Below are 15,233 nucleotides of genomic sequence, written 5' to 3'. Positions count from 1 at the left end.
ATCTGCAAAATCTGGGTTTTCCTTAAGCTAGTGACCCTTCTGACTTGTTCTTCCTCCATCTCACTGGTTTAGTTCTGTTTCTAGTAGAAAGTGCCCTGAGCTCAGTACCAGAGGGAGTAACGCCCAGTGTATAATCTGTGCAGAAAATTCAGCAAAGTTGGAAAACACAGTGGTTTCTTCTTCCCCAAAGATGTCTGATAAGACTTAAAAAAAATCAATGGAAACAAGGAAATGCCCCCCAAAGTAGATGGGGGTGGATGGGAGGGAGAAGGCAGAAATTTGAATTTTATTTTTCAGTGGTATTGACAGCAGCACAGCCTGGAGAAGTCTCCCTCATGTGCTTGACTTTGCACTGTGAACTATCTATGACCTCTCTGGAAAACAACATGGATCTTCCTTCTTGTGTGTGTGTGTGTGTTGCTTTGGGCTTTCTTTTGATTGCATGCGTAGCTTCGAGTTACTGGAATTGCTCTTTTCCAGGGTGATGGTGGTGGTGGTGAAATGGAGAGATCGAGAGAGACGAAGTAGAAACACTTAGCCAAAGACCCAAAGGCCCGCAGGCTTGTTGTTTCTTATTTCCACCCATCACGCTATTAATAACGGACAACGTTTTCATTAAATGATGCGTTTTCCCGCTCTAGGATATACAGTCGCGTTTTCGGCTCTGATCGTTAGAAGGGTCCCAAGGGAAGCCGCTCCAACCGCACTGTCTTTGCGAGGCAGACAGAAGCTATCTGTTCTTACACACGCCATGTGCTTCTACAGATCCCAAGGGGCAGAGAGCAAGCTGGACCTAATAGCCCACAAGTGAAAGGAGCACATCGCTTGGTTATCGAATTCAGTCTTCTAGGATAAAAGATCCTACCCTTCTCCGTGTCCTCCTCCCTGTTATCCCCTTTCAACATTCGAGTTTTAAGGACATGGTGGGGAAAAAGGTCTTTTCCCAGCTTCTGGCTCTGAACAGTATGAAGTAATTGACCAAGTAATGTGGGATGAAAGAAGCAGAGGAGGAAATGAATTGAATGTGAAATAGCATTGTGCAGAGATCTTGTAGTGCCTGAGAGACTAAGGGGAAATCTACATTGACCAAGTAATGCAGGACGAACGCGGTAGAGGAGGAAATGAATCAATAGTGAAATAGGATTGTGCAAAGAGATCTTGTAGTGCTTTAGAGGCTAAAGGCAATAGGATGACTGGCCATGATTATTTTGCACTTTATTGATTATTTTAACTGTGAAACTACCTCTCCCATGTTGAAGCTTTCTGCACTCTGGACCAGATCTGTGTTTTTAGCTTTCCCATTTTTAATCATTTTATGCTGTATGCCGACTTTTGTGACTGTTTACTGATGTTGGTGTTTTACTGATGCAACATTTGTTTTATTCTCAATATTTGTTTTATTGTTTTATTGCTGCTGTTGTATTGTTGTTGGGCATGGCCCCTTGTAAGCCGCTCCGAGTCCCTCCGGGGAGATGGGGCGGGATATAAAAATAAAGTTATTATTATTATTATTATTATTATTATTATTATTATTATTATTATTATCTACATTTACCAAGGAATGTGGGATGAAAGCGGCAGAGAAGGAACTGAATTGAATGTGCACCTGATCACGCATCAAGTGCAGGAACAGGGCTGAGGCCTGGACAGTGTGTATATATTTATTTATTTATTTACAGTATTTATATTCTGCCCTTCTCACCCCGAAGGGGACTCAGGGCGGATCACATTATGTACATATAGGGCAAACATTCAATGCCCATAAACACATCGAACCGAGACAGAGACAACAGACAGACAGACGCAAAGGCAATTTAACCTTCTCCTGAGGGGATGTTCGATTCTGGCCACAGGGGGAGCAGCTGCTTCATCATCCACTCTGATGGCACTTCCTCACTTCCTCATTCCAACGTTGTAAATTAGTTAAACTTGCCTCCCCATTTTTTTTATAAGTGGTACCTTATTTCCTACTTGATAGATGCAACTATCTTTCAGGTTGCTAGGTCAGTAACGAGCAGGGGCTATATATATATATATATATATATATATATATATATATATAGATCGATGAGTGCTCACCCCGCCACGGGCTAGCCTCGAACTCATGACCTCATGGTCAGAGTGATTTATTGCAGCAGCTGTTTACCAGCCTGCACCACAGCCCGGCCCCTGAGAGATTGGTTATGACTTAGTGCCAAGATCAGTAGTGTCTGCAGCTTCACCGCCATGGGGGACTTTATTTTTTCAAAGCCCCTCAACCCAATCAGTATATGTAGATTGCTGGAGTGCCCATCCATCAATGAGTTTTACCATGTAATGTAGTTTATGCCTATGTGCACTGATGCGCATTATGGGTTTTATTTCAGAGCAACCTGTAATTTCACTTATCCTGATTTAAGGCCTCTAATGTGTGTCTCTGGGCGTGTCTGCACCATGCATTATTCAAACTGTGTTTTTGAGCTGCCTTCCATCCACATTAAGTGGTCAGTGTAAATGAAGTTGGTAGCACAAGCTTTCATAGACTAAAGACACATCTACACTGTCAGATTAATGCATGTTGACACCACTTTAACTGCCATGGCTCAATGCTATGGGGTTTTGGGGTTTGTAGTTTGGCGAGGCATCAGCATTCTTTGCTAGAGAAGGCTACAGAATTGTAAAACTACAACTGCTTTAAAGAGACCCAGATAGTCCGGTAGAGATGCAAATTCTCTTACTAACAGTCTTTCCGGAAGCTGTGTCTTAGGCAGCCGCCAAAATGTGAAGTCAGCTAAATAAACAAATTAAAGTTGTCTGTGGAATTAATGGATTCTGCTTCTCTCTGTCTTTCTGTCTTTTTTCTTCTTCTTCTGTGTCTCTTTTGGCAAAGCTTTACAGTTGCATCAGAAATGTGGTGTGGAGTCATCACCTTTCCCGTTCAGAGTTGATGGCATTTTCTCAAGATGACCTCTTAGCAGGATAAAATCAATACTAGTTCTGTCTCCAAAAACGTCCAGCTATATTCTTTATCCATTAAGCCCTGCAATTCCTTTTATGAAATTGTGGAGAGGGAGATGGAAACCATAATTTAACATTACTGTATGAAAAATGAGGCTGGCTGCTGCCAGTATGTGTCTCTTCAGAGGAGACTTCCTTCTCTCCCCAAAGAAGGGGAAATCCCACAAAGAACCAAGGAGGGTCTGATGAGAAAGAAGTTCAAGTTATGCCACAGCCACAAACTCAGAAGGTGTCCTTAGGGTTGACAGTATCTCCTCGGTGTAGAACAGGATTGGAAAGAACAGTCAAATAAAATAGTCAAATACAAATTTTGAGTGTTGAGAAACTCCAATCCTGATCTGAGGAGAAGATTCATAATTCAGGGCTTATTACACAGAAAATTCGTATAGGGTTGCTTTTTGGATTTTCCATGCAGAAAATAATATTTCTATCCAAAAATAGAATTCCATGTGTAGAAAATGATTTAAATTGGGATTTATTCTTTGTGAAATGTGCGGGTGGTTGACTTGCATGAAAACAAAACAAAACATTTTGCTTAATTTCTGTGCAAAACAGCCAGATGTAAATTTGCACAGAATATGTCCTGGATTGCAAATAGGTCTGTGTGGTTTTGAAAAAATTTCTCAATAGAAGGCAGAAAAATAAAAAATGTATTGTTTTCTTTAATAAAGACTTAGCCCAGAAGTATATCCCTAATCTGGACTATGCATTAATTTATTTCATTTTATTGCATTTTTTCTTGAGCTTCCACTTAAAAAGGCAATCAAGGCAGTTAACAACATTATTGACAAGGAGTTAAATTATAAAATCATTACAAATCCTTAACATCACAACAAATGAAATGATAAAACCAATGTCATCATCTGCCCATAAACAGTGATTATATTTTGGTTCTTGCAGAATGCTATTTGATGAGAAAACCTCTTTTCACTGGAAGATATATAGTTTTAAGCAAGGAAGAATACTTTCCAGTGATACCAATGTTGGAATGGCAACCACCAAAGATAATGTCAAAAAGGTATTTACACCTGTCTTATTAGCAAGTCTCTTGCTTTGCCAGGTCTAAGTGACATGGAATAGATGGCTCAGATCATGGTGGAGGGAAAGAATTCACAAGTGGTGATAAGGCTTCACACACATCCAAGTATTCCTAAATTGAAAAAAAAGAATCCTCCAAAATCCAAATTTCAAATAATGGATACTCAATTTCTATTACTCAGTTACAATGATAGTTTGCACATTGTGATTTTATCTACAAGCATGAGCTGTTGTTTTAGTTCATAGAATTATAGAATTGGAAAAGACCACAAGAACCATCCAGTACAATCGCTTGCCATGCTGGAACACACAATCAAAACACCTCTGACAGATGGCCATTCAGCCTGTGCTTAAAATTCTCCAGAGAAGGAGACTCCACCACAGTCCCAGGCAGTAGATTCCACTACCGAACAACTCTGGATTGTCAGGAAGTTCTTCCGAATGTTTAGGTGGAATCTCTTTACCCGCGAGTTGAATCCCATGCTCCACATCCTAGTCTCCAGAGCAACAGAAAACATGTTTTCTCCATCCTTAATGTGACATCCTTTCTAAAATGTAAACATGGCTCTCATGTTTGTCAGCCTTCTTTTCTCCTAGCTAAACACATATAGCTCCCTAAGTTGCTTTTCACAGGACTTGGCTTCCAAACCTTTGGCCATTTTGTTCACTCTTTCCTGGACACCTTTCAGCTTTTCAATATCCTTCTTGAATTGCTTTGCCCAGAACTGGACACAGTATTATTCCATGTGAGGTCTCACCAAAGCAGAAGAGAGTGGGATTATGATGTCCCTCGATCTAAACACCATCAACTCCGCTGGACTGGCCACGTTGTCCAAATGCCCGATCATCGTCTCCCAAAGCAGCTACTCTACTCCGAACTCAAGAATGGGAAACGGAATGTTGGAGGGCAGGAAAAGAGATTTAAAGATGGGCTCAAAGCCAACCTTAAAAACTGTGACATAGACACTGAGAACTGGGAAGCCCTGGCCCTTGAGCACTCTAATTGGAGGTCAGCTGTGACCAGCAGTGCTGCGGAGTTCGAAGAGGCACGAACGGAGGGTTTAAGGGAGAAACGTGCCAAGTGGAAGGACTGTCAAGCCAACCCTGACTGAGACTGCCTTCCACCTGGAAACCGATGTCCTCACTGTGGTAGAACATGCAGATCAAGAATAGGTCTCTTCAGCCACCTAAGAACTCATCCTCAGGACCCCACAACTGGAAGACCATCATCCTCGAACTATGAAGGATCGCCTAAGTAAGTAAGTAAGCTACCATTAATGCAGCCTAGTTGTTGCTGGAAGCTAATTTTGTCAAGTTTTCTTGCATTTTAGCTACAATATTGTGGTCTGGTCTGGAGTAGAAGAAGGTCCATGGGGACTTCGTGAGCAGAGTTACCATAATGGATGAAACCAACCCTAGTGACACAGTTGATTGAACAATTTATCTCCAGATGATCAAGTAGGTGTTTCTCCTATCTTTGCATCCTGTCCAGCTTTAAGCCTTCTGGGTGCAAAGTGAGTGTTCTGCCACTGAGCTATGGCCTTCCCTTCACTAGTCTTTTGTCTCTATCTCCACCGCCTTCCTGGTTCATCTTCCAGTCCATCTGACTAGAATGAGAACAGGCCAGTACAACAAAACAAGCATTCCTCTTTCCCCAGAAACCATCTTCCAAAAGGAATTAAAAAATGAGAGAGGGAAGCCATCCAGTAAAAAAAGATATATTTTGACTTTTAAATGTCAACAGAGCTTGGAAATCCATGATATAAACTTTTGCCTAAAAAAATCAATCCCATGTTACGATTTGATTAGCAGACAATTGCGATCCCATTTGTTTCTACATTTGTCTGCCTCCTGTCCTTTTCATTCATAGGCTAGCCAACGTAAAGCTTTCACTAAAGACTCCCCAAGAAAGTCAGTGACATTAAAATGTCCTTTGATGCTCTTTCACTAAGCAGTGAATATTAACAGTTATGGTGACCTTGCTCCCTAATGTGTTTCCCCTGAATCAATAGCAGTTAAGTGGCACTGTTTTACAATTAAAAAGGGGATCGTTTTAAATTTAAAAGCTCATAGCTAATTTTCTTCTTGGCACTTAATGGCATAATTCATTTTTGAAAAACCACATAGGGAGAGCATATACTTTATTCTTTTGTTGGCAGCCTTTGGAGAAGAGAGTTTTTTGTAGTTATTGGAGAACCAGCTGGAGAAAGCCAGGGTCTCTCAAGATTTGAATTATTTCCCAGGTTCAGCTTAAACAATTCCATTTAAATATAGGCCCTGCAGGTCTTCTGGAAGAATAATGGTCATGCACATTCATATAACCATGGTGTGTGTGTGTGTGTGATGTATCTAACTCCCCTCCTTCCCAAAGTTTAGAAGTAACTGGTTGCAAAAATTAGCCATTTGCAATTTGTTCCTTTCCCCAGTAATGCAAATGTGTCATTTTGTTTCTCCTCCCAGTTGAAGGACATGGAGAGAAGAAAACTGGAGGTGAATAACTGGTTCCTTAAATAGTGCTGCTAGAACAGTTTGGCTTCTTGGATCTTGGTTTGATGTTGCATGAAGATAGATTTCTGGTAAGTGATGGGTTGCACCATTCAGCAGCTGGGGAAAAAGTTTTTGCTAAGAAGCTTACAAACCTGATCAGGAGGACTTTCAACTGAGTTATGCGGAGGAGAAAGACAGTATTCTTGAGGGCAGGAACTCATCAATTACTGGAGATAAGAGCTCAAACATTATAGAAAGAACTGGCCAAATAGTTGAATGACTCAACAGAGAGGAAAAAATATAAGCAGCAAGAGGGAGTAGCCCAAATTTCAGGTATATTAACACTAATGCACAGATCACGGGAAATAAACAAGATGAACTTGAACTCTTAACACAGCAAAACAAATATGATTAATTAATTAATCTAAATGAGAAAATATGCTGCTATGACTCCACACTTGCATGGAATTAATGATGCGGTAGGGGAATAAGTTGTCTTTGCTGCACGAGTCAGATTATGGAAGTCAAGAACCAAAAATCTGCTCTTGACGGACTTGAAGTCTTCCACATTTACGAGCATTAGAAGTGCTTCCAAAGACAGGCCAATTGCTTCGATCTTTCTGAAAATCAAAGAATACCATTCTGAAATAAAATGATCTGATAACAGAGAGGGAATATAGTTATCAGGGTCTGCTTGAAAATGTAAGTGCAGTCAGAATTTTATAGCTCTTATCCACGCTAAGGTTTCAAGAGTGGTTTAACCCATCTCAATTCATTGCACGGCCTAAGGCACACATCTAGGGAGAAATCTAGGGATTTTGGAGATACTTGGAATGTAGTGTATTAAATAATGTATTGATTTCAAAAATCCAAATAGGGGAGCCATACATTGGCCCTTCTAACAACCTCATGTTCTCACTATCAGAGCTCTATAGGACACCCTGGCTCACAACAGGATTTTAAAAAATCCTGTGAAATCATACTGAGTTATCAGAATAAAATAGTTATGTATAGCTCTTGATATTAAAATAATAAACAAATTAAAACAATATGAAAATGCATCTCATCAAGTTTAAGGCCATCCAGGAATTTTCACAGTTCAATAAGGTAAGAATAGGTAAGAGCATCACTTCAGTTTGCTTTTGATTAGACTTTTTCAAAGTTAGCAAACATTTTCCTGTTTTCAGTGAGTAGACGTTGACTTTGGACTGACAGGTTTATTCATCTTGACTGTGGGTGTTTTGCACTCTGGGGGTGCAGGGGCATTCTCACGATTCTTTACGTGGCATGAAGCAACTTCTTATATTTCTCTGGGAGACAACTGGAGGCAGAAGGAACAATTCCACCTGGAAATGCATCACATAGAGATATCATTAGTACATCCTGTACATCCTATCCCAATGAGGGCCACATTGGCGGTTATTTTTGAACTAAAGAGAAGGTATATACAATGCATTTATGGATTTACTACTAAAAATGCAGATAGTTCATCTGATGTAGAGTGAAGGGAATAATCCTACTGTGTTTGGCTGGGATTGATTTCTATTCATTTAACATATAATGTCTAGTTTGCCCTCAAATTAATAATATCTCCTCCTCTTCCTCCTATCTTTTAATTCTTCCTTCTCCCACCTTCCATCCCATGACTTAAGTATTTCTGAGCCTGTTCTTCATCATCCCCTAAGTTTCTTTGAAGTCTATAGAAGCAGTTGCAAAACAGGTGTTTTGTTATATATATATATATTCCTACAGAAAGGAAGAAGGAAGAAATCCTAATGGCACAGAGGACAACAAGAAGAGTGGGTTGTCTGTCCAGCTTTTATTAGCTGCCAATTAGGCACAGGGCTCCCTGGAAGACTAAGTCAACTCGGCTAAAAGAGTCTTATGCAATTGAAACCTGCACTCGGTTATAATAAACACGTCACCAGCAGTGGAAAAAGCCACAATATCCCTCACTATCATGAGAGTAACTTTAACTGGCACAATGCTATAGAATCATGGGAGCTGTAGTTTTACTAGACTTTAGCCCAGTGGTTCTCAACCTTCCTAATGGCACGACCCCTTAGTATAGTACCTCATGTTGTGGTGACTCCCAACCATAGAATTATTTTTGTTGCTACTTCATAACTGTATTGTGGCTACTGTTATGAATTGTAATAAAAATACAGTAGAGTCTCATTTATCCAACATAAACTGGCTGGCAGAATGTTGGATAAGCGAATATGTTGGTTTTTTTTTTCATGTCAGGAGCGACTTGAGAAACTGCAAGTTGCTTCTAGAGTGAGAGAATTGGCTGTCTGCAAGGATGTTGCCCAGGGGACACCTGGATGTTTTGATGTTTTTACCATCCTTGTGGGAGGCTTCTCTCATGTCCCCGCATGGAGCTGGAGCTGACAGAGGGAGCTCATCTGCACTCTCCGCAGGTGGGATTTGAACCTGGCAGCTTGCAGATTAGCAGCCCAACCTTCAAGTCAGCAGGCTTTAACCCACTACTCCACCGGAGGCTCCAATATGTTGGATAATAAGGAGGGATTAAGGAAAAACCTATTAAACATCAAATTAGGTTATGATTTTCCAAATTAAGCACCAAAACATCATGTTTTACAACAAATTTGACAGAAAAAGCAGTTCAGTATGCAGTAATGCTATGTAGTAATTACTGTATTTACGAATTTAGCACCAAAATATCACGATGTATTGAAAACATTGACTACAAAAATGCGTTGGATAATCCAGAATGTAGGATAAGCAAATGTTGGATAAGTGAGACTCTACTGTATATGATATGCAGGATGTATTTTCACTAATTGGACCAAATTTGGCACAAATACCCAATACGCCCAAATTTGAAAACTGGGAAATGATTTTGTCATTTGGGAGTTGTAGTTGTTGGCATTTATAGTTTTCCTACGATCAAAGAGCATTCTGAACTCCACCAACAATAGAATTGAACCAAACTTGGCACACAGAAGTCCCATGACCAACAGAAAATACTGGAAGGGTTTGGTGGGCATTGACCTTGAGTTCTGGAGTTGTAGTTTACCTACATTCAGACAGCACTGTGGACTCAAACAATGATGGATCTGGAACAAACTTGGCATGATTGCCCAAATGTGAACACCGATAGAGTTTGGGGAAAATAGACCTTGACATTTGGGAGTTGTAGTTGCTGGGATTTATAGTTCACCTACAATCAAAGAGCCCCTTGAACCCCACCAATGATAGAATTGGGCCAAACTTCCCACACAGAACCCCCATGACCAACAGAAAATACTGGTCTTTGGAGACCCCTCTGAAAAATGCTGCCTTATCCTTCTCTGCCCAGGAGTGCTGGTGCCTCACCAAACTACAACTCTCAGTATTATATAGCATTGAGCAGTCAAAGTGCTGTCAAACTGCATTAATTCTATAGTGTAGATGCACCCTTGGAAAGTCATGGAACGAAAGCTTCCAGCAAAGCACTCTTCTCTCCTACATTGTTTCGTTAAATTATTTTATTGACTCTCTGGCATATTGAGATGGGATTAAATCCCATTGCAATTAATGACATTTATTTCTGCTTGGGCGCCAACTCCAGTTTACATTAATCTCTGGCGTATCCCACCACTTTACCGCCAAAGAAACACTGCAGGATATGTTTTAAGTCTTTTGCTTTAGTTTAGAGATTTTGGAATAAATCAGACTTACTGCTTATTTGCCTGGAAGTCAAATATATATAGAAGAGGAATCCAAACATTAAACTATATTTCCTTAGCAAACCAAGCTTTAAATGGGGTTGCTTGGAACAGGGCACTCTGACATTACATTTTCAGCTTCACTGCTTCAGTCCTTGCCAGTTTTTTTAAAAAGAGTATTTAATATTTCATCTCTCAAATAAACTGAGCTGATGGAAGAGCTCTCTCTTTGTGGCTTTCCCCCCCCCTCATATGGATATTCAACTATTTACATTTCAGCCCAAACCAGAGATGTACACCTCCAGGGACTTTCAAAAAGTATGGCTCTCCATTTCTTGGCTCTTTGTCCTCATGGAATAACAAGTCGAAAAGAACTGCAAAAGCCATCTAGTCGAGCCCAGGAGATAGTTGCCCAATCTCTACTTAAAGACCACGAAAGAAGAAGAATCCAGAATCATGCAAGTTATCCTTTTCCTGACATTTGGATCCATTGCTCCATTGTGTCCCAGTCTTTAGGTAAAAGTAAAGATTTTCCCATGACATTAAGTTTAGTTGTGTCCAACTCTGGGGGTTGGTGCTTATCTCCACTTCTAAGCCAAAGAGCCAGCATTGTCCATAGACACCTCCAAGGTCATGTGGCCATAGGCATGACTGCATGGAGTGCTCTTGCCTTCCCGCCGGAGCGGTACCTATTGATCTATTCACATTTGCATTTTTTCGAACTGCTAGTTTGGCCGAAGCTGGGGCTAACAGCAGGAGCTCACCCCGCTTCCCGGATTCAAACTACTGATCTTTCGGCCAGCAAGTTCATCAGCTCCTGTCCTAGTCTTTAGAGCAGCATAAAACACACTGGCTCCACTTTCAATATGACATCCTTTCAAATATTCCAGCATGGCTCTCATGTTGCCTCTCCACCTTGGCTGTGACATTTCAACCCATATTATTATTTTAATTACAGCCAAACTAGAGGTAGAAGACATTTCTAAACAGTACATTTTAGTGCATTCACATTAAATGTTAATTTGCTTGTTGGCATTCCTAGAGCTGACATCTGAAGATTTCACTCTTGGGTACAAATCTCTTTCCCTCTTTTCTATCATCTTTGTGAGGCAAGTTGTTTAGGCTGGAGCGGAGTAACATCACCCCCCATATATGGATCTTTGCAACTGTAGCACATTTTAAATGAAATTGAACGACAATAAAAGAAAACTTACTCTCTTTAAGCTGCTTAATGGGGTGCCGAAGCTATTTCCCTTTTGAAGACTGAGCTCCAGCGACACATTAATACAAACATAAATGGAGGAAATATTTGTGTGCTTCCTGGGAATAACAGAGGCCTGATTAATCTGATACATGGAGAAAAGGACATTTTTGAACCTCATTAATACATGAGTAGAAGTCAATGGAGGAAAATAGATCTTGTTAACTCGCTTCTTAGATACCAATAAGCATCTCATTTGCCTTAAACATATCAACCTAGCAACACTATTTATTCAATATAGAGTAATCAGGGACATTAGAGAGGCAATGCGTTGCCCACAGTAGAATGATTAATCTGCTATTCATTCCCTCATATGGCAAGGGAAGGCGTCCCGCTAAGATGACAGACTGGCCGGGAAAGGGGGGAAATGTCCTATCCGGTCTCAGAAAGGAAGGAAGGTACTGCTCTGAAGATAAAATTGGATTATTCTACTGGGTTTGTCTGTAGTAAACTCAGGGCACATATAGTGACCGTTTAATGCAGCTTGAAGGCAGCTTGACAGCCCAGTGGTTATACAAGTGTGTTTATATAAATGTGCTGCAGCGCATTTAAAGGACCTCATCAGATGGGAAGGCAGAGGGACTCATCTTAATGCATTCCTTCCTGTCTTTCTACATTTTCAGGGATGGCCATGCCTTTACCGTCTGCTCCTCACTTTATCTAGATTGTTTTTCTATCTTATGTCCCTGTTCCCCGTGGTTGTATTCTTATCCTTTTCTCACCCCAAGTTTTAACTAAGTGTCTCATGCGGCCCGCCCTGTTATATTGTTTTTTTTTTCATTTTGTGTTGCACTGTACATGATTATTTATTGTATTGTTTAATTGTATTATGATATGTTGTTTTTATATTTTGCTATATTGTACTGTTCTGGGCATGGCCCCATGTAAGCCGCCCCGAGTCCCCGTTGGGGAGATGGTGGCGGGGTATAAATAAAGTTTTATTATTATTATTATTATTATCCCATCTAAAAATCATCATCATCATCATCATCATCATTGTCATACCCCAGCCACCTCTGGTTTCTGAACCTGATTCAGAAATGAACTTTGACCAGGATGAAGCTTATTCTGACCTTTTGTCTAGTCCGCAGAGCTCCATTCAGTTACAGCTGCCGGCTGTTGATAGTTCAGATACTTCCTTAATTGTGAGATACTGGAGATGTTACTCCCGTGGCTGAACCAGATGTCCAGAGTTCCCCAGAGAACGTGCCCTTCAACCGAAGGGAGTTTCTGCATCGCCAAAGATCAGAAAAACAAGGGCTTTGAAGGAGTAACCGTTTGGCATCTCGAGGGGATTGTGGATAAGAAGATTCCCTTGGGAACCTTTGGGGAGTTTGATTTCCCTTAGTTGGGATCTGATCTTTGTTCCATAAAATTATCTTGCACTGCAAACACTTTGCGGTGTCAACGTAGCGATTTCCTGAGAACAGTTCACCGACTCTAGTTTCCTGATTACACCAATCCAAGTTTCCTGTTCCTGGAGGCCAAGCCGAGCCGCGACTCCCGATTAGAACCGGAGTAAATTCACTTCCTTGCCTTGTTCCTGAATCAAGATTGGTTTTAGCTTCGTCTCGTTCCTGCCTTGATATCAAACACTTCCTAGTGATTTTGGACCTTGTTATTCACTCTTGCTTCCTTGTTGTTTTCCTCGCTCAAGAACTTTCCAACAGTTTTGAGCGTGTTTCGGTTTCTGGACTTTGGCCAATAATATTGGACATTTCTCTTCAACTCTTTGGACTAATTCATACCATATCCTAAAGGACTATTGCTCACTCATCCTTTCCACTTATTCTTTCCTGAATTTATAGTTGTTTTAATAAAGATATGATTCTTGGTCTCTGTGTGGTTTCCAGTGCTCACGCTGCCTTGGGGTGCAATCATCATCATCATCATCATCATCATCATCATCATCATCATCATCATCAGGAGTTGATTGGCACCTGACTCCTGATAGAGCTCTTCAGGCTTCATGTATTGTCGAAGGCTTTCATTGCTGAAATCACAGGGTTGTTGTATGTTTTCCGGGCTGTATGGCCATGTTTCAGAAGTATTCTCTCCTGATGTTTTGCCTACATCTATGGCAGGTATCCTCAGAGGTTGTGAGGTATATGGGAAAACTAGGAAAGGAAGGTTTATATATCTGTGGAAGGTCCAGGGTGGAAGAAAGAACTCTTGTCAGTTGGAGGCCATTGTGAATGTTGTAATTAATCACCTTGAATGGTGATCAGGCTCCATTTGGGAAACGGAGAACCACAGAGTCCCATCGGAAGTGTCTTTATGCATGGAAATGGAGTCTGAAGACTGTATGATGAGGTCCTAGGTCCCTTAAACTAAGATGACCGAAGTTCAGAGGCACTCCAAAGTAGAGCACTTAATGCACTTCAGCATATCCTAATATAAACATTTCACAGTGAAAGTAACTCAGTGGAATGTGAATCACTGTTTGGACACCCAAAGTGCTTCACTGATATATTTGCAGATGCACATTCTGCTGGAGTTGCAAAGAAAACCGCATTCTCTATAGCTGTTAAGCCATGGATACTGCAGATGGTGGATCCATTTCGAGGGCAACCTCTACAGTGTGTGTAAGAAAACAGAACACGTTCAGTGGCCATGGAATATGGAGTGTCCCTGGGTGAGAAAAAGAGGAGGGTTCTTTATGATTCAACCATTCAGTTCATCTCATATGTATTTGTCAGTATATTTCCTATCAAATGGCCTAGTGTTGTCTTGATATTTTATATTCTTCAACTGTCCCAGTTCATTAGGGATAGTTCCAGTTAATCTTCTATTGTCTCACTTTTTCAGCTGCTCTTAAAACACACCAAGTTTCCCTGTCTCAGCATGCCTCTGTGTGCTAAGAAGACATTCAAGTTTGGGAGGAGGATCTAAAATGGTCCTGGAATTGGTCCTTGCTTTAAGACCGTGGTTCTCAACCTGGCATCCCCAGATGTATTTGGCTTTCAACTCCCAGAAATCCTAACAGCTGGTAAACTGGCTGGGATTTCTGGGAGCTGTAGGCCAAAAACATTTGGGGATCCCAGATTGAGAACCACTGCATTAAGGCCTCAGAAGCAGAAATAAAGAGCAAACAAGAGGGAAAGTAGCATAAATAGCTGCATTTGGTTCAAGACAGTGGAAGTTAAGACCACCCTCCAGAAGAAGGTCTTGCCAGAAGAAGGTTCTTTTCCTTGGAAAAGTCTGTTCCACCCCAGATTTTGAACTTATCAGAAGTTTATGATTTTGCTCAATGCATTTTCCTCTTGTTTCTGGCTAAAGTTTGAAGGAAGCAGTTGTGATTTTGGTGGGCAGAAATGAATCCCCCCAAATTATATGGAAATAATATGCTGTTGGTTAGGAAGACAGCAGACTAAAACAGAGGGTGGTAGGAAATCAGATCTTCTTTATCATAACATAAGGGACGTGTTGGGAACCTTGGATGGCGTTCTATGGAATATAGCAGAGGTGTAGACTTTGGAAATAAGGGACATCAAGTCTGCTCAACAGTGCTTTGATATTCTAGAATAAAGGACAACGCGCTCAAACACAGGGTTGTCTCTTAAAATAAGGGACATCTGCTAAACCAACAGGGAGCTCTGCCAAAGGCACAGATAATGAGTCGTGCTCAAAGTAGCACATTAGCACAAATTGGGGTTGCCATTCTTTTGAAGATCTGGCAAACTTTGTGCATGATGAGAGGAGGTGAGCGACACCCACCAGCTGCCACAAAATATCCCAAAATATGGGCGAGTGAAGAAGAAACATACAGTAGAATA

The 15,233-nt window shown here is 40.9% G+C and overlaps 1 long non-coding RNA gene across 2 annotated transcripts; it reads left to right on the top strand.

Moving 5' to 3' along the window:
• The first annotated feature begins 2,161 nt into the window (after nucleotides 1-2,161).
• Nucleotides 2,162-13,298, top strand: LOC103280344 (uncharacterized). 2 transcript variants are annotated; one of them, XR_010000939.1, is made up of 3 exons: nucleotides 2,162-5,493; nucleotides 6,496-6,611; nucleotides 12,542-13,298. It is a non-coding gene; the product is annotated as an uncharacterized LOC103280344 (long non-coding RNA). The 2 variants fall into 2 exon arrangements; XR_010000938.1 differs by having other exon boundaries at nucleotides 2,162-6,611.
• The last annotated feature ends 1,935 nt before the right edge of the window (nucleotides 13,299-15,233 follow it).

Source organism: Anolis carolinensis, unplaced genomic scaffold (assembly GCF_035594765.1).
Source record: "Anolis carolinensis isolate JA03-04 unplaced genomic scaffold, rAnoCar3.1.pri scaffold_11, whole genome shotgun sequence".
In the NCBI taxonomy this organism is placed as follows: Eukaryota; Metazoa; Chordata; class Lepidosauria; order Squamata; family Dactyloidae; genus Anolis; species Anolis carolinensis.
Note: the sequence above shows the minus strand (reverse complement) of the source record. Positions and strands in the feature narration are given on the sequence as shown.